Here is a 25145-nt window from a genome sequence, read left to right on the forward strand (position 1 = left end):
GCCCATTTCCTTTTCTCCCTGCACAGGGCTTAACTACATACTCTCAGCTGCAGCCTCAGGGTCCAGGGTCTCATCAGCCTGCATCTAGGTGCTAACTGCAGTCCCCACCTTTGGATATACAAGTCTCAGCATATCCTCTAAATACGTCACTAAAAGCAAAGCAGTAGGCTCAAAGAAAATAGTCACAAAAGGTTGAAAGCCAATTAAGAGCTCAGGCTGGGCTGAGCAACACGGTTCATCTTCTACAAGAGACCATTCATTCAAGACTGGAAGAGGTGGCTGTTTTATGTAATGCATAGTGACAATAAAAAAGAAACAAAGGTAATGTTCCAGATGTGCCATGAAAAATACCCAGAACAGATCTAATGAACAAAGTGACTTACCTGAGAGTTCAAAATAATGGTTGTAAAAATGCTCACCGAGGTCAAAAGATCAATGCATGAAAAAAGAATTGCAACAAAGATAGAAATATTATAAATTCCCAAATAGAAATTTAAAAAATTATGAATATAACAAATGCAAAATGAAAATAAGACATCACCCCATACCTGTTAGAACAGTTATCATCAAAAAGTCTATAAATAATGTGTCAGAGAGTATGCAGAAAAAAGCAAATCCTTGTACACTGTTGGTGGGAATGTAAGCTGGTGCAGCCACCAGGGAGAACAGTATAGAAGTTCCTCAAAACTAAAAAAGAACTACCATGTGACCCAGCAATTCCACTCCCTGGGTTGGGAATAAACAAAAACACAAATTTAAAAAGTTATATACACCCCAACGTTCATATTAGCATTACTAAACAAGAGTGCCAAAGAATGCTCAAACTACCGCACAATTGCACTCATCTCACACGCTAGCAAAGTAATGCTCAAAATTCTCCAAGCCAGGTTTCAGCAATACATGAACTGTGAACTTCCAGATGTTTAAACTGGTTTTAGAAAAGGCAGAGGAACCAGAGATCAAATTGCCAACATCTGCTGGATCATCAAAAAAGCAAGAGAGTTCCAGAAAAACATCTACTTCTGCTTTATTGACTATGCCAAAGCCTTTGACTGTGTGGATCACAATTAACTGTGGAAAATTCTGAAAGAGATGGGAATACCAGACCACCTGATCTGCCTCTTGAGAAATCTGTGTGCAGGTCAAGAAGCAACAGTTAGAACTGGACATGGAACAACAGACTGGTTTCAAACAGGAAAAGGAGTACGTCAAGGCTGTGTATTGTTACCCTGCTTATTTGACTTATATGCAGAGTACATCATGAGAAATGCTGGGCTGGAGGAAGCACAAGCTGGAATCAAGACTGCTGGGAGAAATATCAATAACCTCAGATACACAGATGACACTACCCTTGTGGCAGAAAGTGAAGAAGAACTAAAGAGCCTCTTGATGAAAGTGAAAGAGGAGTGAAAAAGCTGGCTTAAAACTCAACATTCAGAAAACTAAGATCATGGCATCCAGTCCCATCACTTCATGGCAAATAGATGGGGAAACAATGGAAACAGTGACAGACTATTTTTTTGGGCTCCATGACCACTGCCAATGATGACTGCAGCCATGAAATTAAAAGACATGTACTCTTTGGAAGAAAAGTTGTGACCAACCTAGACAGCATATTAAAAAGCAGAGACATTACTTTGCCAACATAGGTCCATCTAGTCAAAGCTATGGTTTTTCCAGTGGTCATGTATGGATGTGAGAGTGGACTATAAAGAATGCTGAGCACCAAAGAATTGATGCTTTTGAACTGTGGTGTTGGAGAAGACTCTTGAGAGTCCCTTGGACTGCACGGAGATCCAACCAGTCCATCCTAAAGGAAATCCGTTCTGAATATTTTTTGGAAGGACTGATGGTGAAGTTGAAACTCCAATACTCTGGCTACCTGATGTGAAGAACTGACTCACTGGAAAAGATGCTGATGCTGGGAAAGATTGAAGGTGGGAGGAAAAGGGGACGACAGAGAATGAGATGGTTGGATGGCATCACCGACTTGATGGACATGAGTTTGAGCAAGCTCTGGGAGATGGTGATGGACAGGGAAGGCTGACATGCTACAGTCCATGGGGTCACAAAGAGTCAGACACAACTAAATGACTTAACTGAATAATAAACAATTTCAAAAAAGCTGTAGAACACAAAATCAATAAAAAATCAATGTCTTCTCTATATACTAACAATGAATTATCCAAAAAACAAATTAAGACTACTTAGGAATAAATTTTACCAAGGTGAGAAATTGTACATTGAAAATGTAGGAAAGATGACACAAATAAATGGAAAGATATCCTGTGTTCATGGACTGGAGGAATTATTAAAATGTCCATACTACCCAAAGCAATCTACAGATTCAGTGCAATTCCTATGAAAATGCCAAAGGCATTTTTCATAGAAATAGAAAAATCTTAAAATCTGGAACCTGGCTGTCTGGCCAGTGATTTGCCTGGGTGTCTCTGTACTGGGCCAGCTGCCTCTGAGACCACCCACCTGAGTGCCCAGGGAGCCAGCAGGTGGTGGCCCTCACCAGGGACCCTCCAGCGGGCCCAGGGGGACAAAATCCAGCATATGCATATTGAGGCAAGTAGAAAGATTTAATATGAGGCACAGAAGCAGATAATGCCAAAAAGCAAGCAGTAGTTGGTACACATTTAGAGTAGGGCAGCATTTCCTTCTCCTACTGCTGCTCAGATGGCAGAAATTAGTCAAATTCAGTATGAAATAGAATACACTGAAGGTATTAGTGAATGAGGTTCTGGAAAAATTAAAGGTAGCACCACCAAATGCTGACCTGGAACAAGGATTCCAAGAAGGAGTTTCAAATGCTAGTGTGATTATGCAGTTCCAGAGAGAACTGTTGTAGCCAGAATTCCATTTTTAAGACAAGCAGATCTTGACCTTATACAATCAATTCCCTTTAAGGTTATGGCACTAAAAACACCAGATCGGGTGCTTATGCTTAGTGAGAGATCACTAAATTTTCTGGATTTAGAAAGACCTCCTCCAACCCCTCAAAATGAAGAGTCATGTAGCTGGCAACCTAAAAAGAGCACTCTGTGAGTGGAAAATGCTGTTAGCCAAAATGGCCAGCTGGCCAGAAATGACTCCATGTATGGCATTTCAAATACAGATGCAACTATTACAGGAACTTCAGAAGACATGACAGTTGTAGATGCAGCTTCTTTAAGATGACAGATAATCAAGCTAAACAGACATCTACAACTTCCAGAAGAGGAGACCAAAGAATGTGCTAAAAGAGAAATGGCCATGTACTCAATTACTGTAGCATTCTAGCTGCTTAATAGCTGTCTCTGGTTTTGCCGCTAGAGGTAACCTCAACTCTCAGAAATATTGTCTCAACAGATGGAAATATAAAGAATTTTGTATTTGTTTCTGTCTTTGCATTACATGCTGTTTCACAGTCTATGCCCTGAAAATGTTATTTCTCCCAGAGAGGAGGGGAGAAGGACTTATATTTGGAGAGGTAAAGGTAAATGTCACTTGACTGTATTTACTTTTAACCAGTTCTGCCATGACACCTACTTAAAATTCTCACTTTGCATGTGATGTAAATAGGATCGAGTTTTTTTTTTAAGGAATTTGTTTTTTTGCCTCATCAGTCTGCACAACTAATTATGAATGGGAGAGAAAGTGTACAGAAAATGGATTTAGAGAAATGTCTGTAAAGAAAAAAAATAGTACTTCATTTTGTCCTGTTTGTAGTGTTTTCTCAAGTACTATTAGAATGAACAGTTCAGTTAATAGACATTTTTGCATCCACATTTCAACATTAACCCTACTAAAGTCATTGTCTGGTGTCAGATTAAATAAAATCAAGCCACCCCAAGTCTCATGATCACCCTCAATAAAATAATTCCTAACATTTTCAGCAGTTTATCTAAAATGTGAGCAAAAATGTGCATTTTTATTTTGCAGATGGTTTTCTATAAAGTACAGTTCTACAAAGTCCATGTGTGAATGATTTAAAAAACTGAAGAATAAGGTGCAAATGTAGTGTATTTAATAAACTGTGAAACAAAAAAAATATTTTTGGAACCTGAAAAAAACCTAAATAGCCAAAGTAATCTTGAGACAGAACAAAGCTAAAGGCATTACTCTTCCTGATTTCAAACTATCCTGCAAAGCTGTAATAATCAAAACAATATGAGTCCAAAAAAAAAAAAAACAGTATTATACAGTCATAAAAACTGACACATAGATCACTGGAACAAAATAGAGACCCTGAAAATGAACTCGTTATATGGTCAATTAATTTATGACAAAGGAGTCAAGAATATACAAAAATATTGGATAGGATACCTCTTCAATAAAAGGTGTTTGGAAAATTGGATAACCATATGAAAAAGAATGAAACAGGATCACTACTTACAAAATACTGAAAAGTCAACTCAAAATAGATTAAAGACTTGAATGTACAACCTGAAATCATAAAAATCCCGTAAGAATACATAATGGGTTAAGAAGCTACTTGCCATTAGTCTTTGCAGTGATATTTTGTATTTAACAGCAAAAGAAAAGGTAACAAAAGCAAAAATAAATGTGATTACTTCCTAAAGTATTCTTAATGTGATTTACTCCTAAGTAATCCTAATCCTTTTACAAACTAAAAAGATTCTACACATCAAAAAAAAACCATCAACAAAATGAAAATTCAACCTATGAAACAGAAGAATATATTTGCAAACCACATATCTGTTAAGGAATTAATACCCAAAATATTCTCAGAACATACACAACTTAATAGCCAACAAATCCCTAATTAAAAATGGGTAAAACAACTAAATAGACATTATTCAATAAACAAATACAAATGGCCAATAGATACATAAAAAGTACTCATTCTCACTAATTGTTATTTGTTCACTAAGACGTGTCCAACTCTCTGCAACTCCATAGACTGCAGCATACCAGGCTTCCATCCTTCACCCTCTCCCAGAGTTCGCCCAAACTCATGTCCATTGAGTCGGTGATGCCATCTAACCATCTCATTCTCTGTCACCCTCGTCTCCTCCTGCCCTCTTATCACTGGGGAGATGCAAATCGAAACCACCTTACACAGGTTAGAAGTCTATTATAAAAAAAAGGTGAGATAACAAACGCAGGCAAATATGTGGAGAAAAGGTAATTCCCGTACACTGTTTGTTGGAATGTAAACTTGAACAGGCACTATAGAAAACAGTGCGGAAATTCAAAATTGAACTAACATTTGATCCAGCAATCCAACTTCTGAACATATCCTGATTTCCTTTGGTAACAAAATAATTAACTTGAAGTGATATTTGTACTCTCACATTCATAAAGTTATTATTCAAATAGACATGGTATGGAGAAAACTTAAGTGGATGAAGAAAATAAAGAAAATGTGGCAGGTGTGTAGTGATTTGCATTTCCCTATGTATATATACATACACTGAAGTAGGAAATGGCAACCAACTCCAGTATTCTTGCCTGGAAAAACCCATGGTCAGAGGAACCTGGCGGGCTATAGTCCATGGGGTCGCAAAGAGTTGGACACGACCTAGTGACTGAGCACATATACATACACACAGTGGGACATTATTTAGCCTTAAAGAAATCTTGTCATTTGTAACAACATAGATGAACCCAGAAGGCGTTATGCTAAATGAAATTTTTTTAAAGAGGTAAGAAAATGAAAGTCAATCTCATGGAAGCAGTAAAAAAGTGGTTGCCAGTGACTAGAGAGTGGGGGAAATAGGACAAGGTTAGAAAAACAGTATAAACTTTCAGTTATATGATGAATAAAGTCTGAAAATCTAATTTGTAATACGGTGACTATAGTTGATAACACTGTATTGTAAACTGAAACTTGCTAAGATGGAAAACTTGTATGTTTTAATAAATAAAGTGAGGTAATGAATGCATTAATTTAGTCAATGAGGAGACCTCTTTCACAATGTACATGTATATCAGATTATAATTTTGCTGTATACTTTCAATAACTTACAATTTTGTCAATTATACTTCAATAAAGTTGGATAAAATAAAAAAATTTTTTTAAAAAGAGGCAAGGTAGCTCCCTAGTGGTCCAGTGGTTAAGAATCCTCCTGCCAATGCAGGGGACATACGTTCACTCCTGTCCAATAAAATTCCACATGCATTCAGTTCAGTTCAGTTCAGTCACTCAGTCCTGTCCAACTCTTTGCGACCCCATGGACTGCAGCACGCCAGGCTTCCCTGTCCATCACCAACTCCTGGAGTTTGCTCAAACTCATGTCCATTGAGTCCATGATGCCATCCAATCATCCCATCCTCTGTTGTCCCCTTCGCCTCCCTCCTTCAATCCTTCCCAGCATCAGGATCTTTCCCAATGAGTCAGTTCTTTGTATCAGGTAACCAAAGTATTGGAGTTTCAGCTTCAGCATTAATCCTTCCAATGAATATTCAGGACTGATTTCCTTTAGGATTGACTGGTTGGATCTCCTTGCAATCCAAGAGACTCTCAAGAGTCTTCTGCAACATCACAGTTCAAAAGTATCAATTCTTCAGTGCTCAACTTTCTTTATAGTCCAGCTCTCACATCCATACATGACTACTGGAAAAACCATAGCTTTGACCAGATGGACCTTTGTTGGCAAACTGATGTCTCTGCTTTTTAACTTGCTGTCTAGGTTGGTCATAACTTTTCTTCCAAGGAGCAAGCGTCTTTTAATTTCATGGCTGCAGTCTCCATCTGCAGTGATCATGGAGCCCAAGAAAATGAAGTTTGTCACTTTCCATTGTTTCCCCGTCTATTTGCCATGAAGTGATGGGACCAGATACCATAATCTTAGTTTTCTGAATGTTGAGCTTTAAGTTAACCAACTTTTCACTCTCCTCTTTCACTTTCATCAAGAGGCTCTTTAGTTCTTCTTTGCCTTCTGCCATAAGGGTGGTGTCATCTGTGTATCTAAGGTTATTGCTATTTCTCCTGGCAATCTTGATTCCAACTTGTGCTTCATCCAGCTCAGCATTTTGCATGATGTACTCTGCATGTAAGTTAAATAAGCAGGGTAACATTATACAGCCTTGCCATACTCCTTTCCCGATTTGGAACTAGTCTGTCGTTCCATGTCCAGTTCTAACTGTTGTTTCTTGACCTGCATACAGATTTCTCAGGAGGCAGATTAGGTGGTCTGGTATTCCCATCTTTCAGAATTTTCCACAGTTTGTTGTGATCCACACAGTCAAAGGCTTTGGCGTCATCAATAAAGCAGAAGTAGATGTTTTTCTGGAACTCTCTTGCTTTTTTGATGATCCAGCGGATGTTGGCAATTTGATCTCTGGTTCCTCTGCCTTTTCTAAATCTAGCTTGAGCATCTGGAAGTTCACGGTTCACATACTAGGCAAAGCTAAGCCCATGGGCCACAATTACTGAAGCCTGAGCTCTAGAGCCCTTGTTCTCCAACAAGAGAAGCCATCACCGCAACGAGAAGCCCACACACCACAATGGATGAGCAACCTCCCCTCACCAAAACCGCGTGCATCAATGAAGAGTGTGTGTGCTGCAACAAAGACCCAGTGCAACCAATAAATAAATAAATAAATAAATAAAATTTTAAAAAGATGATGGAAGACTGGAAATCAGAAATCCATCTACCTTGGTACTTTATTTTGATGTAGTCTACTATTGTGACAGTCCAGTAAAATCCTTCTTCACATAAACATTTAAAGGAATGTTTACAGATTAGCAAAGAATTTGGTTTTAACTCCTGTGTCAAAATTTTTCCAGGTGATAGAGTATATATTTGATGTTTGCTTTGAAATAATGAGAAAGGGAATAGGTGGGAGTACAGATGAGAGAAGCCTGGCTGTGAGGTGATAAATCATTAAAACTGTGTCAATGGGTATAAGAAACTCCACCAGTTCCAGTTGAAAATGGTGACACAGGTGCATCCTGAACTAATCTCCACCCACCGACACACCGAATCTACAGCTGCATGTGGAACAATTTCCTCTGAAAGAAACCAAAAAACGAGATAAGTCACTCCTACACATTGAGCAAATGAGAAAAAAGAAAGAAAAACCACACAATGGGTAGGAGAAGCTGAGAGACTATCTCACCATTAACCCCACCCTCAGAGCAGTAACTCATAACCGGGAGGGAATTCACAACCCTGAGCATCTCCCTAAGAAGTGAAAAGTTTGAACCCCAAGCTGGCACTTCAACTTTTTAAATTTTTTTTTATTGAAGTATAGTTTACTGACAGTGTTGTGTCAGTTTCTGGTATACAGCAAGGTGATTCAGCTATTATCATGTGTATGTATGTGTGTGTGCGTACCGTATTTCATATTCTTTTCCATTATGGTTCATTATAAGATACTGAATATAGTTCCCTGTACTATGCAGTAGGACCTTGATGTTTATCCATTTTATATATTAATATAAAAGTTTATATTTGCTAATCCCAAACTCCCAATCATCCCTAGCCCACTTTACCCCCTCCTCCCACCTGGCAACCACAAGTTTTTACTCTATGTCTATCAATAACCTCGGATATGCAGATGACAGCACCCTTATGGCAGCAAGTGAAGAAGAACTAAAGAGCCTCTTGATGAAAGTGAAAGACGAGAGTGAAAAAGTTGGCTTAAAGCTCAACATTCAGAAAACTAAGATCATGGCATCTGGTCCCATCACTTCATGGCAAATAGATGGGGAGACAGTGGAAACAGTGGCTGACTTTATTTTTCTGGGCTCCAAAATCACTGCAGATGGTGACTGCAGCCAAGAAATTAAAAGACACTTGCTCCTTGGAAGGAAAGTTATGACCAACCTGGATAGCATATTAAAAAGCAGAGACATTACTTTGTAAGCAAAGGTCCGTCTAGTCAAGGCTATGGTTTTTCCAGTGGTCATGTATGGATGTGAGAGTTGGACTATAAAGAAAGTTGAGCACAGAAAAATTGATGCTTTTGAACTGTGGTGTTGGAGAAGACTCTTGAGAGTCCCTTGGACTGCAAGGAGATCCAACCAGTCCATCCGAAAGGAGATCAGTCCTGGGTGTTCATTGGAAGGACTGATGTTGAAGCGGACACTCCAATATTTTGGCCACCTGATGGGAAGAGCTGACTCATTGGAAAACACCCTGATGCTGGGAAAGTTTGAAGGCAGGAGGAAAAGGGGATGACAGAGGATGAGATGGTTGGATGGCATCACCAACTCAGTGGACATGGGTTTGTGTGAACTCCGGGAGTTGGTGATGAACAGGGAGGCCTGCTGTGCTGCGGTTCATGAGGTCGCAGAGAGTTGGACATGACTGAGCGACTGAACTGAACTGAACTGATGAGTCTGTTTCTGTTTCCTAGATCAATTCATTTGTGTTATATTTTAAATTCCACATATAAGTGATATAATATGGTCTAACTTACTTCATTTAGTATGATAATCTCTTGCTCCACTCATGCTGATGAAATGGCACTATTTCATTCTTTATTTTATGGCTGAGTAGCATTCCACTGTGTATTTATGCACCTCTTCTCTATTTATTCATCTGTTGATGGACATCTAGGTTGCTTCCATGGCTTGACTATTGTAAATAGTGCTGCTTTAAACACTGGTTGGCACTTCAGCTTATAAGTTCTGTGTCTGAGAGATGAGCCCCCAAAATATCTAGTGTGGAAATTCAGAGGATGAGATTCTTAGATATCATCTAACTGACTCGATGAACTTGAATTTGAGCCCAGGGAGATAGTGAAGGACAGGGGAGCCTGGCGTGCTGCAGTTCATGGGGCCACAAAGAGTCAGACGTGACTTAGTGACTGAGCAACAACAACCACCTGAAGTTCTGGCTTCTAATCAGCCTGAATGGAGGTGCTAAGATCTGTCCCCTTGGGGACACTGACAGGTTTTGGCACATGCTCAACTCCTTGGCACTAAGAATAAAGTAGGCTGCTTGGACAATCACACGTTCAAGACAACCAAGAGCTAGGGCGGGACTGCTCCTTCAAGTCTTGGAAAGGCGTATATTTTACCTAATGTGTGTAAACCAACACAGAGAATCAAGGAAAATGAAGAAATAGGGATATATTCCAAATGAAAGAACAAGATGAAGCCTCAGGAAAAGACCTTAATGAAACTGACATAAGTGATTTACTCTATAAAGAGTTCAAAATAATGATTGTAAAGATGCTCACTAAACTCAGGAGAATAATGGATCAACAAAGTGAGAATTTCAACAGAGGTAGAAAATATAAGAAAGTACCAAACAGAAACTACAGACCTGAAAAATATAGTAATGAAACCGAAAAATACAATACAACATCTGATTACATGAAGCAGAAGAAAAGTTTAGTGAACTCAAATAGGCAATGGAGCTTATCCAATCAAAGCAGCAAAAAGAAAAAAGAATTTAAAAAAAGTGAGGATAGCTTAAAGGGACTTATAGGATCCCAACAAGGTTACCAAAAGAAGAAGAGAGAGAAAGAGGCAGAAAAGTTTTCTGAAAAAATGTGGTTGAAAATTTTCTTAACCTGGGGAAAGAAACAGACATCCAGATCCAGGAATTCCAGAGAGTTACAAATAAGATAAACCCAAAGAGACTCACACCAAGATACATGATAATTAAAATATCAAATGTTAAAGACAAGAAGAGAATCTTTTTTTTTTTTTTTTTTAAGAAGAGAATCTTTAAAACAGTAAGAATAAAAAACTTGTTCCATACAAGAGAAGCCCCATAAGACTATAAGCAGATTTTTTAGCAGAAACTTCTCAGACCAGAAAAGAGCATCATGATATATTCAAAGTGCTGAACGAAAAAAACAACCTGCCAACCAAGAATCCTCTACCTGGCCAGCTGTCCTTCAGAACCGAAGGAGAGATGAAGAATTTTCAAGACGGCAAAAATTATAGGATTTTATTACCATGAAACCAGCCTTACAAGAAATGTTAAAGGTACTTCTTTAAGTTGAAACAAAATGGTACCATTTAATTAATAGGAAAGCATATGAAAGTACAAATCTCACTGGTAATGGTAAGCATATGGTAAAATTCAGAATAATCTAATGTTGTAAAGACACTCAAGTAGTCGCTTACAAAGCTAGCATGAACATTAAAAAAGGAAGTTTGTAAAAACACCTACAATAATTTGTAATGGACACAGAAGATGTAAATCGTGACATCAAAAACAGAACATGAGTGACATCAGCATCATGCTGCAGTGAGACATTCCCTTTGTCTTTCCTCTTCAATCTATAACCAGTAAAACATCCCCAACTCAACAACGCTGCATCTGCCTAATACACCAGGATGCTGGAGAATTCCACACACCTGTACCTTTAAAGGTGGGTGGTGTGTGTACGTGCTCAGCTGTGCCCACGTCTTTGTGACCCCGTGGACTGTAGTTGGCCAGGCTCCTCTGTCTATGGGATTCTCTAGGCAAGAATACTGGAGTGGGTTGCCATTTCCTACTCCGGGGGATCTTTCCGACCCAGGGATCCAACCTGTGTCTCTTGTGTCTCCTGCATTGGCAGGCGGATTCTTTACCACTGAGCCACCCGCCCAAAGGTGGGTGGACTGGAAGACAAACAGGAGGTGAAACCCGGGATCATCAGAGGCAGTACCTGCCATCCTGCCTCCCAGCCACAGGAGGTGAACGTGCAGGCCCAGAAAGCCTGGGAGCAGCAGGGGAGGCCGCATACATGACTCTGGTTTCCTGGCCACAGTGGTGTTCACAGTGACAGGTAGCCAGGCAGCAGTGGCAATGAGGGCTACGTTCTGTCCCTTCAACCGCAGAGGCACCCGTGACTCCAGCCCCTAGTCCCCCTACCTCACTCCCATCCACAGTGGTGCATCCCAGAAACCCAATAACCCCCAATAACATGGTAGAGGCACCTGTGACCCCTCTCTCCACTTGCCTCCCCTGCAGTAGCAGAGCCTACTGTTCAGATCTGGGACACGGCAGAAGTGTCTACCATCCCAGTCCTCAGGAGGTGACACCAGCAGCCGCAGGGCACCAAGACCCTAGAGGCACAAGCAGTGACAAGGAAGGCATGGGCAGGTGGCACCTCTGACAGACAGGTAAAGTGCTGACTCTCACACAACCAGAAGCACCGCAGGTAAGGAAACAGAAATCTTGTGCTATGGTGACACCTACTGGAAAACAGAAGAGAGCACTTTAATTTCTAAACTGTTGAATCATTAGAATCAAGCCAAAAAAAAAAAAAAAAGAAAAAAGAAAAAAAAGTTTTACCTAAAGAAGAAAGATGTCCATTACTTCAGATGCTCCAGCAGAGGAACAACCCATCAAGCATCATGAAAACCCACAATAACGCTGTATTCAAAAAAAAAATGACAATTCTCTATAAACCAAAGCCATAGAATACTGTGACCTAACTGATAAAAGAATTAAAAATAGCTGTCACAAAGAAATTCAAGAAAATTCAGTGAGCTCAGGAATAAAATGAACAAACAGAAGGAATATTTTACTAAATAGACTGATACTCTACAAAAGGACCAAACAAATTCTGGAGCTGAAGAATTCAATAAATGAGATGAGAAATGGAATTTGGAAAGTACTGGAAATAGAGCAGACTTTATGGAAGAGAGAATCAGCAAGCTTGAAGATAGAAATCTAAAAATGATACAGATAGAAGAAAGAAGAGAATTAAGATCTAGAGAAAACTGGGGAAATCTATGAGAACTATCCAACTCTTTCAGGAAGGGTCACATTAGGATAATGGGTATCCCGGGAGAGAAGGAAAAGGTGGCAGAGAGTTTAAAGAAATAATAGTTGAGAACTTCCCAAACCTGGAGAAGGAACTGGGTATACAAATCCATGTAGCTAAGAGAATACCTAATTACCTCAATGTAAAAAAGACTTTCCCTAAGACACATTATCTTAAAACTGTCAAAAGCCAATGACAAATAATTTTAAAGGCAGCCAGGGAAACAAGGATGGTAACCCACAGAGGAACTCCCATTAGATTATCAGTAGGTTTCCTGACAGAAACTCTAGAGGCCAGGAGAAGAGTGGACATTCTCGAAATACTGAAAGAAAAACTGTCAGCTGAGAATACTCTATCCAGCAAAGTTATCATTCGGATATGAAGGAGAAGGAAAGGCTTTCTCAGACACACAAAAGCTGAGGGAATTCATCAACAATGGACCTGCCTTTAGGAAGTGTTGAAAGGAACTCTTCTACCAGAAAAAAAGGCAGAGGTACATAAAACCTTGAGTAAGGTGATAAACTATCAGAAAATTGCTACTCTATATCAAAATAAGTTTTAAAATATTTTATTATACCATAAAGCTTAAAGGGGGGAAAGCAGTAAAAAATAACCACTTCAATTCTGTTAAACTCAAAACATAAAGAGGAGTAATTTCGGACAACAAAAACATAACAGGGGAAGCAAACAAGGATGAAACCTATTTAGGCAAGTGAAGATAAGGTGCTATCAGCAGAAAATCAGACTGTTTTTCCTATGAGACGATTTATACAAGCATTGCAGTAACCACAAAACAAATCTAGAGCTGGGACAAAGCAACACAACAAAAGATGAAAGTGAGAAAAACAGAAAACTGCTAAACCAAAATAGCAGACAGAAACACAAGGAAAAAGAAAGAATGGAGATATATAGTCATATATATATATACACACACACACATATATAATTCTTTAAAAAGCAATACTAAGTACTCATTTATCACTAATCAACCTAAATATAAATGAATTCATCAATCAAAATTCACAGAGTGGCTAGGTGGATTAAAAAACAAGACCCAACTATATGCTGACTCTAGGAGACTCTGAATAGACTAATGATGAGTAAAAAGATTGAAACAAATCAGCAGTGTGTGTCAGTCGCTCGGTCATGTCTGACTCTTTGTGACCCCATGGACTGTAGTCTGCCAGGCTCCTCAGTCCATGGAATTCTCCAGGCCAGAATCCTGGAGTGGGTAGCCATTCCCTTCTCCTGGGGAATCTTCCCAACCCAGGGATCAAACCCAGGTCTCCTGCATTGCAGGCAGATTCTTTACTGTCTGAGCCACCAGGCAAGCCCAAGGGGGGAAAAAAAAAGTCCAGGATATATTCTGCCAAACATGCAAAGAAGATTTAATGCCCATCCTTCTCAAATTCTTCCAAAATACTAAAGAGGAAGAAGTGCTTCCTAACTTTTTTTACAAGGTTAATATTACCCTGTTATCAAAACCAGACAACAACACAAAGAAAGAAAATTAAAAGCCATTATCTGTGAAGAACATAGATTCAAAAATCATCTCAGTAGATGAGAAAAAGCATCTGACAAGATTTAACACATATTTATGATAAAAAAAACTTTCAATAAAATTTGTACAGAAATAAATACCTCAGAATAATACTGGCCATATATGAAAAAAATATAGTTAATCTATCCTTCAGGAATAAGACAAGGATGGCCACCCTAACCACTTTTATTTCAAAATACTATTGGAACACCTAGCCAAAGCATTTAGGCAAGGAAAAATAAAGGTATCCAAATCAGAAAGAAAGAAGTAAAAATGCAAAAAAATTATCTGTAGATGATATGATTGTATATGTAGAAAACCTGAAAGACCACACGCACACAAAAAACTATTAGAAATAATAAATGAATACAGTAAAGTTGCAGAGTACAAAGTCAACATCGCTAACAGTGAGTTCACAGAAAGGAAAATTAAAGAAACAATCTCATTTATAAATGCAACAAAATGAATAAAGTACAATTGAGATGAAAGATCTCTACAGTGAAAACTTATAAGATGTTGAAACTGAAGAAGACACACAAAAATGGAAAGATATTCCACACTCATGGATTGGAAGAATCAATGTTGTTAAAATGTCCATGTTATCTGAAGCAATCTACAGATTCAATGCAATACCTATCAAAATTCCAAGGATACTTTTCAGAGAAATAGAGGACAAAATTCTAAAATTTACATGGAACAGATTCTGTAAAGATCTGTTCAGAATCTTTACAGATTCTATAAGAAGATTCTGTACAGCTAAAGCAATCCTGAGAAATAAGAACAAAGCAGAAGGTATCACACACCCTCATTTCAAACTGCATTACAAAGCTATAGTAATTAAAAAAAAACAAAAAACCCATAGATCAATGCAACAGAATAGAAATCACAGAAATAAACCTACACAAATATGGACAATTAATTTATAACAAAGGTAAAAGAACATACAATGGGGAAAAGATAGTCTCTTCAATAAATGGTTAGAAAACGACAGCCACATGCAAACAAAAATGAAACTAGGCTTCTATCTCACACCATACACAAAAATCAACTCACATTAAAGACTTGAATATAAGACCTGACACCATAAAACTCCTAGAAGGAAACATAGGTAGTATTTTCTTTGACATATTACTATGCTCTTAGCAATATCTTTCTGGATATGTCTCTTCAGGAAAGGGAAATAAAAGCCAAAATAAATAAATGGGGCTAAATCAGACTAAAGATCTCTGTTCAGCAACAGAAACCATTAACAAAATGAAAAGACAGCCTACTGAATGGGAGAAGAGAAGATACTTGCAAATAATATATCTGACAAGAGGTTACAATCCAAAATATATAAGAACTCATACAACTCAATATTAAAAAACAAACAACTAGATTAAAAAATGGGTGGAGGAGCCAAATAGACACTTTCCAAAGAAGACATACAAATGGCCATTAGGCACATTAAAAGATATCCAACATCACTAATTACTAGGGTGGTTCTCATCAAAACCACAGTGAGAGATCAGCTCATTCTTGTTAGAATGGTTATTATAAAAAAGGCAAGAAACAACAAGTGATGGCAAGGATATGGATAAAAGGGAACCCTCATACACTGTGGAAAAGACCCGATGCTGGGAAAGATTGAGGACAGGAGAAGTGGGTAACAGAGGATGAGACTGTTGGATGGCATCACTGACTCAATGGACATGAGTCTGAACGAGCTCTGAGAGATAATAAAGGACAGGGAAGCCTGGCGTGTCTGCAGCCCATGGGGTCACAGAGTCAGACATGACTTAGTGACTGAACGACAGCAGCCACACACACCGCTGGTGGGATACAAACTGGTGTGGCCACTGTGAGGACTGCCCTGGTGGCTCAGTGGTAAAGAACCCATCCGCCTACCAATGCAGGATACGCACGTTCGATCCCTGGTCTGGGCAGGTCCCCTGGAGAAGGAAATGGCAACCCATTCCAGTATTTTTGTCTGGGAAATTCCATAGACAGAGGAACCTAGCCGGGTCTGTGGGGTCACAAAAGAGCTGGACATGACTTAACGAAACAACAACAAGTGACTATGGATAACACTCTGAAGATTCCTCAAAAATATAAAAAAAAAAAGAACTGCCCTTTGATCCAGAGATACCACTTCTGGGTATTTATCCAAAGGTGGTGGTGGGGGGAACCTGACTTGAAAAGTTTGTGTTCATTGATGGATGACTGGTAAAGAAAACGTGGGATATACACACACAGGAATATTGCTCAGTCACAGAAAAGAAAACCCTGCCATTCATGACAGTGTATGGGTCTCGAGGGCATTACATTAAGTGAAATAAGTCAGAGAAAGACAAATATTGTATGCCCCCACTTGTATGTGAAATCTAAAAAACAAGCAACAAACAACAAAAGAGACTGACCCTAACTTATGGATACAGAGGACAGATCGGTCGTTGCCAGAGGTGGGGATTGACAAAATGGGGGAGAGTGGTCAAAATATACAAACTTCCAGTTACAAAATAAACAAGACCTGGGAATATAATGTACAGCAAGGTGACTATAATTAATAATACTTCATTGTATATTTGAAAGTTGCTAAGAGTTAATTACTCTTAAAAATTCTCATCACAAGAGAAAAAAAATAACTGCAGTGATGGATGTTAACTAGACTTACTGTGGTAATTATTTCACAAAATATACAAAAGTCAAACCAGTATGTTGTCAAATGAAACTACTGTTATACATCAACTGCACCTCAACAAAAAAAAATCTATTCCACCTCAATAAGGGCTGCCAGCAACAAAACTGCCTGCTTACCTACTTAGCTGGAGTCCCTCCCTCCGAGCCCTCTCTCTCCACTATCATGCCTCTTCATCATTCTCTTCAGCTGTCTTCTCTATTTTCATCCCTTGGTTGGTCTAGTGATCTTTCTGCGTTTTGGACCATAGCCACTAATGTTGTCACACCCTTAGCTTCAGTATAATGAACTCTTTTTTTCTCATTAGTCTTCTTCCTCTAATAAATGATCAGTCCATCTAGTTTAATTTTGAAAAGCTATCTGCTGTTTAACTCAACTGACTCAATTTTCAAAGATAAAACGGAGAGAAACAACAAATACCTCGTCCTGAGGTCTGGAAATCTCACACTCTCAGTTCCCTTCCCTGATTCTTCCTGCAGTTAGTAATCCATGTGTCATGTCCGAGTATAAAGCATAACAGCAACCTGAGTGTTCCTCTCTTTCTATACCATCTTCATTCTCAAAAACCAGTTAGGAAATCTATTAGATACTTTCATTCAAAGGATTTCCTAATTGTGCTATACCATTCACAGAAAGAACCTACTGGGATGCATGAGCTCAGCAAAAATTTCACCAGGCAACATGGGAAACTGTAAGTAAGAAAGGAAATGAAAATAAATGTTATGGTAGCCCATATGATAAGGGAAGAAAGATAATCCTTCTAATACTCTCTATCAAAGATATCAATCTTCTAATGTAAGAACTGATGAATTAAATAGGAAATGATGATAGTTAAGATTTTTGTTGTTGTTGATTAATATTTTTGAAACAAAGTTCAGTGTTCTGGGAGAAACATACTGGTATCAAAGAAACATCAAAAAGGAGAAAATAAAACCAAGCAAGCATCTGCTTTTCTTTCTATTTCATAGTTGCAGGATATAAACATCTATTCCTTCAAGGACTAAATGTTGAGAGCACTGGGCTCTCTTATGGGGTTACTGAGATGAATGAAACCTCCAAGAGCTCATACCCTAGGAGGGGAAGTAAGGAAAGCACAAAACAAGGACGTCCCCGGTGGTGCAGTGGCTAAGACTCCACACTCCCAACGCAGGGGGCCTGGATTCAGGCCCTGGGCAGGGAACTAGATCTGACATGTAGCAAATAAAGAGTTTGAAAGCCACACTAAAGATCCCACATGCAACAACAAAGATCAAAGATCCCACCCATATCCTGCAACTAAGACCCAGCACAGCCAAATAAAAAAATAAGAATAATACAATATTATATGTGTGTGTGTGTGTGTGTGTGTGTGTATACACATAAAAGGAAAAGCACGAAACAACTCTGAAAGGACAATGCCACCATACAAAAGATAAACAGGGGTGAAGCGCTAAAGCTTCTTCAGAGAGGGGAAAATGGGAGTAGGGGTGTTGAGCAATAAGGGAAAAGGTTTCAGGATGAGATGGCCTCTGAGTTAAGATTTGGAGGTGAGGTCAGATATGAGGAAGAGACACAGGATGGCCACTTTAGGAGAAAGGAGATACCTGACAAGGCAGATGCACGAATTCACACACCAGTGGCTGGTCCACGGAAGACCGCAGCGGCAAATGAGGTTGGAAAGGCAAGCTGGCCCAGTCACGGGCAGGCTGAAACACTAGGCTAATACCTGATTAATCACAAACACAGAATGACATGTTTGATCTTAGAATTTGTAGGTTAGTAAGCAGCTTCATAAAAAAAAAAAATGTGGCAATGAAGGAGACAGGCATTAGAAGGTCTCTCCGGGAGGCCACTGAACTTGTCCATGCTTTTAGATATATGCATGTGGGCAAACACAGATCACATGTGATTCAAATTTTTGGTTAGCATTTACAAAGGAATTTATAGATGACAAAGAACAAAGTGGGATACTTTGAAAACCTGAAGAAAACAATTTCAACAGGCATTTATGCTTCGAAGAGAATAAAGAAAGACATTGAGAGAAGCTCTATAATTCTAGTTCTGCATGTCTAGTATTCAGGCAGAAATCAGATCAACAAAACAGCCAAACCATAGAACATCTGGAAAGGTATGAATTGATAACATGTAATTTGATGATGTCCTACACTGTATCACTGACCGGTGCAATAAACAAGGAAGAAATTATTATCTCCATTGAAGAGATGAGAAAACAAAATCTCAGAAAACTGATGTGACTTGACTAAAATCATAAGACTTCCCAAGTGCTTCAAATGGTAAAGAATTTGTCTGCAAGGCAGGAGACCCAGGTTCAATCCCTGGGTCAGGAAGATCCCATGGAGAAGGGAACTGCTACCCACTCCACTATCCTTGCCTGCAGAATTCCATGGGCAGAGGAGTCCAAGGGGTCACAAAAAGTTGAACCTAACTGTGCGACAATACTCACTACTCATACTGTGCAGTGTTAGCGCCATGAATCCAACTCAGTTTTTCTCACTTCACTATTCTCACCATTGTTCTAATCTGCCTTATTTTTAAAAATCCGAAGTTTGCACACATTTACTATGAAACCCATTCTGTAACTATGCAGTTATTATTTTTGGATTAAAAAAGAAATCTCATTTTCTTCCTCTTATTAAATCTCTTTATCTTCATGTAAATATAGACTAACGTTTTATTTCCATGTGACAGCCAAAGTTTGATACTTACAATGTATATTAAGCTCAATTTTTAAGCTCATTTCAATCACTGAACTAAAGGCTTATTTTAAAAGTACTCAAAAGAATTTGAGAAACTGGAATCTTGAATATTCCTCAGGGAGATTCCTTTGGGATACATTAATGCTGAGTGTGATTTTGATTAGGCTCATCTATTACAGTCGGAATCAAAGATACTTCTTTACCATTAATGCTCTCCTTAAATAAATGTAACTATTTAGCACATAATTTCCAAAATACAAAAATCAAACTGGATTTCAGAAAATTCTGCCTCTATGTAGGACTCCTCAGTGTCACCTTCTCCTTTACCCCACTTTATCTTTTCTAGGTCTTGACTCTTGAATGGAGTTAGATGGGATGGAAAACCTGAAATGACCAATCGCACTAGTTCACCCTAAGGTCTGAGTCAAACCAATAATAACCCTTCTTAGAGTTTCCAGTCCAGCTTTTAGACTTCATAACTAAAGAAATAAGAATTGGATTATCTTCTCTGCATTTAATGTAGTTCACTTCTAAAGTTTTATTTAAACAATGTAATTCTTTTCTTAGTTGTTAAAAAATGTTTTAAAACCAACATGCTTCATTCTGTGACACTGTTGCTGTTGACTCACTCAGTCGTGTCCGACTCTTTGTGACCTCATGGACTGCTGCACGCCAGGCATCCCTCTCCATCATCAACTTCTGGAGCTTGCTCAAACTCATGTCCATTGACTCAGTGATGCCATTCAACCATCTCATCCTCTGTTGTCCCCTTCTCCTCCTCCTCCAATCTTTCCCAGCATCAGAGTCTTTTCCAATGAGTCGGCTCTTTGCATGAGGTGGCCAAAGTATTGGAGCTTCAGCATCAGTCCTTCCAATGAATATTCAGGTTTCTTCTAGGATTGACTGGTTTGATCTCCTTGCTGTCCAAGGGACTCTTGAGAGTAACAATAAAATGTTTCTTTCCTGTATATATATATACAGATGTGTTCAATTTTCATGTTACTTTTTTGCCTCTCAGCTACCTGCTTTTCTTTATGAGTAATGTTAAGTCTTAACTGTGAATGTGAAGACTGATCCTCCAGGGCTTCCCTGGTGCCTCAGAGGTGAAGAATCCACGTGCCCATGCAGGAGACACAGGTTCAATCCTTGGTCCAGAAGATTCCACATGTTCAGTTGCTCAGTCATGTCCTGCTCTTTCTGAACCCATGGACAGCAGCATGCTGGCTTTCCTGTCCATCACCAACTCCAGGAGCCTGCTCAAACTCATGTCCATCGAATTGGTGAAGCCATCCAACCATCTCATCTTGCCGTCCCCTACTCCTCTTGCCTTCAATCTTTCCCAGCATCAGGGTCCTTTCCATCAGTTCCTCCCATCAGGTGGTCAAAGTATTGGAGCTTCAGCTCCAGCTTCAGTCTTTCCAAAGAATATTTACGACTGAGTTCCTTTAGTATTGTCTGGTTTGATCTCCTTGCTGTCCAAGGGACTCTCAAGTCTTCTCCAACACCACAGTTCAAAAGTATCAATTCTTCAGCACTCAGCTTTATTTATGGTCCAACTCTCACATCCATACATGACTACTGAAAAAACCATAGCTTTGACTGCACAGACCTCTGTCAGTAAAGTAAATTTATCTGCTTTTTAATATGCTGGCTGGGTTGGTCATAGCTTTTCTTCCAAGGAGCAAGCATCTTTTATTTCATGGCTGTGGTCATCATCTGCAGTGATTTTGGAGCCCAAGAAAATAAAGTCTGTCACTGTTTCCCCATCTACTTGCCATGAAGTGACGGGACCAGATGCCATGATCTTAGTTTTTTGAGTTTTAAGCAAACTTTTTCACTCTCCTCTTTCACTTTCATCAAGAGACTCTTTAGTTCCTCTTCGCTTTCTGCCATAAGGGTGGTATCAACTGTGTATCTGAAGTTATTGATATTTCTCCCTGCCATCTTGATTCCAACTTGTGCTTCATTCACCCCAGCATTTCGCATGATGTACTCTGCATACATATTAAATAAGCAGAGTGACGATACACAGCCTTGTTGTACTCCTTTCCCAATTTAGAACCAGTACTTGATCCATGTCCAGTTCTAACTGTTGCTTCTTGACCTGCATACAGGTTTCTCAGGAGACACGTAAGGTGGTCTGGTATTCCATTCTCTTAAAATTTTCCACAAGCTTGTTGTGAACCACACAGTCAAAGGCTTTAGTGTAGTCAGTGAAGCAGATGTTTTTCTGGAATTCCCTTGCTTTCTCAATGATCCAACAGATGTTGGCAATTTGATCTTTAGTTCCTCTGCCTTTTCTAAATCTAGCTTGAATATCTAGAAGTTCACAGTTCACGTACTGTTGAAGCCTCGCTTGGAGAATTTTTTGCATTACTTTGCTAGCATGTGAGATGAGTGCAATTGTGCGGTAATTTGAGCATTCTTTGGCATTGCCTTTCTTTGGGACTGGAATGAAAACTGACCTTCTCCAGTCCTGTGGCCACTGCTGAGTTTTCCACATTTGCTGACATATTGAGTGTGGCACTTTAATAGTATCATCTTTTAGGATTTGAAATAGTTCAGCTGGAATTCCATCACCTCCACTAGCTTTGTTCATAGTGATACTTCCTAAGGCCCACTTGACTTTGCACTCCAGGGTGTCTGGCTCTAGGTGAGTGATCACATCATCATGGTTATCTAGGTCATTAATATCTTTTTTGTATATTTCTTCTGTGTATTCTTGCTACCGCTTCTTTATATCTTCTGCTTCTGTTAGTTCCATACCATTTCTGTCCTTGACTATGTCCGTCTCTGCATGAAATGTTCCCTTGGTATCTCTAATTTCACTGAAGAGATCTCTAGTCTTTCCCATTTTATTGTTTTTCTCTATTTCTTTGCATTGATCACTTAGGAAGGCTTTCTTGTCTCTGTATGCTATTCTTTGGAACTCTGCATTCAGATGGATGTATCTTTCCTTTTCACCTTTGCTATTTGCTTCTCTTCTTTTCCCAGCTATTTGTAATGCCTCCTCAGATAACCATTTTGACTTTTTGCATTTCTTCTTGGGGATGGTTTTGATCACTGCCTCCTGTATAATGTCACGAACCTCCATCCATAGTTCTTCAGGCACTCTATCAGCTCTAATCTCTTGAATCTATTTGTCACTTTCACTTTATAATCATAAGGGATTTGATTCAGGTCATACTTGAATGGCCTAGTGGTTTTCCCTACTTTCTTCAATTTAAGTTGCAATAAGGAGTTCATGATCTGAGCCACAGTCAGCTCCTGATCTTGTTTTTTGCTGACTGTATAGAGCTTCTCCATCTTTGACTGCAAAGCATATAATCAATCTGATTTCAGTATTGACCATCTGGTGATGTCCATGTGTAGAGTCGTCTCTTGTGTTGTTGGAAGAGTGTTTGCTATGACCAGTGCATTCTCTTGGCAAAACTTGTTAGCCTTTGCCCTGCTTCATTTTGTACTGCAAGGCAAAACTTGCCTGTTACTCTAGGTATCTCTTGACCTACTACTTTTACATTACAGTCCCCTATGAAGAAAGGATATCTTTTTTGGTGTTAGTTCTAGAAGGTCTTGTAGGTCTTCACAGAACCATTCAACTTCAGTTTCTTTGCCATTAGTGGCTGGGGCATAGACTTGGATTACTATGATACTGAATGGTTTGCCTTGGAAACCAACAGAGATCATTCTGTCATTTTTGAGTTTGCACCCAAGTACTGCATTTCGGACTCTTATTGACTATGAGGACTTCTCCATTTCTTCTAAGGGATTCTTGCCCACAGTAGTAGATATAATGGTCGTCTGAATTAAATTCACCTATATTTAATGAAGCAAAATTTGATCATCACCTAATCAGTTTCAGTATATCAAATTATACAATTATATATTTTAGATATAAGTATATTTAAATAGTATTTTTAATAGTATTTTTAAAAACCAAAAGACAACATTAAAATACCTTAAAAGTTTAGATTAACATATAGAATATCAATTCAAACCTCTCTTTAGATTTATTCATACTGTATACTCTTGTTGACTTTTTCAAACACTTAAAAGACTGTTTTATAAAAAAAAGATTTTAAAGTGATGATAGTAACTTTACATTTCAACAACTTGCTTTCCTTAATTCTAGTTTTTAGCAAAAATCATTTTTTAATGTACTTTCCAAGTTACTTGGAGAAGGAAACGGCAACCCACTCCAGTGTTCTTGCCTGGAGAATCCCAGGGACGGGGGAGCCTGGTGGGCTGCCGTCCACGAGGTCGCACAGAGTTGGACACGACTGAAGCGACTTAGCAGCAGCAGCCAAGTTACTATCTAGGGCTAATATAATCTGTGGTTCAGTAATTTCTGTTTAAAGTGGTTGAGGTTTTTAAAAATACTTCATATTGTTAGTTTTTGTCACACAATTCTGACCTATCACAATGCACAAAACATGTTTTGTCAATTCTCTGCATTATCTGCCCATTAGGGGGCAGCATTAGGCTCTGTGTGAAAGGACAAAACATCGCCAGGCCTTTTTGCTCATTTTTTTGTTTTTGTTCCCTCTTTCCTCATCACACCATCTCATCATACGTTCTGTAGTGGATTCCCTACAACAGGCGGTCAGATTCCTGGCAGGAAAGATCCCCGTAACCAAGGGCAACAGGAGAGTACAATGTACAAGGAAATGGTGCCATCCTAACTCAGGGCACACCAGCACGGCAAGTATCAAAGAGAACCCAAAACCACAACTTAGAAAGACATGAAATCGTTATTTTTTATGTTATTAGAACTAATGCCTATGTCAAACTAAAGCTGCTTAAGAGAAATGTTACCTGTATTACTAATGTCTTATTTTTTACAGATTATAATTAGATATTAGATTTAGGTGTTTAAAAAACATTTAATAAATTAGCTCAAAGGCTTCTTAGCTGCTTTCAACTGTCTGACACAGATGTACCTATTTATCTCCACCTCAGAACCTGACTTCTCAAACTCCACTGGTACATTCAAACTAACAGGAATATACAGCTGACTATAATGCTATTATCACTGTGAGAGTGTGCAACACAAATTTTTAAACTACATCTATTTCTGATTTTCTCAACAACAGTTCAAACAGTTAAGAAATGTAATTGTTGATAAAATGGATAACTGCAGCTCAGAGGTAATACTCATTAATTACTATGATTAACTATAGAACTGGGAGGGGTGGCCCATTTTAAACTGCTTTCTAATTAACTAGATCTGGAATAACTGATTTAATTCATTTATCATCAGATAATTTTAAAATCCCTAAAATAATAAATGGAAATTCTTTCCTCTGTTTCGTACAGTTAAGGCTTCAGTTTTAAAATTAGGGTCCAATATTTGTTGATTCAAGAGATTAGATCCGGTAGACAGAGTGCTGAAGAACTATGGATGGAGGCTTGTGACACTGTAAAAGAGGCGGTGACCAAAACCATCCCAAAGAAATAGAAATGTAAGAAGGCAACATGGTTGTCTGAGGAGGCATTCGAAATACCTGAGAAAAGAAGTGAACCAAAGGAAAGGGAGAAAGGGAAAGATATACTCAAC

The 25145-nt window shown here is 38.8% G+C and overlaps 1 protein-coding gene and 1 pseudogene across 6 annotated transcripts in view; one reads left to right on the plus strand and one right to left on the minus strand.

Moving 5' to 3' along the window:
- RAVER2 (ribonucleoprotein, PTB binding 2) overlaps positions 1-25145 on the minus strand; it is a 139826-nt gene that overhangs the window by 5401 nt on the left and 109280 nt on the right. The window lies entirely within an intron of this gene.
- LOC122678218 lies at positions 2152-4397 on the plus strand (annotated as a pseudogene).

Source organism: Cervus elaphus, chromosome 20 (assembly GCF_910594005.1).
Source record: "Cervus elaphus chromosome 20, mCerEla1.1, whole genome shotgun sequence".
Taxonomy (NCBI): domain Eukaryota; kingdom Metazoa; phylum Chordata; class Mammalia; order Artiodactyla; family Cervidae; genus Cervus; species Cervus elaphus.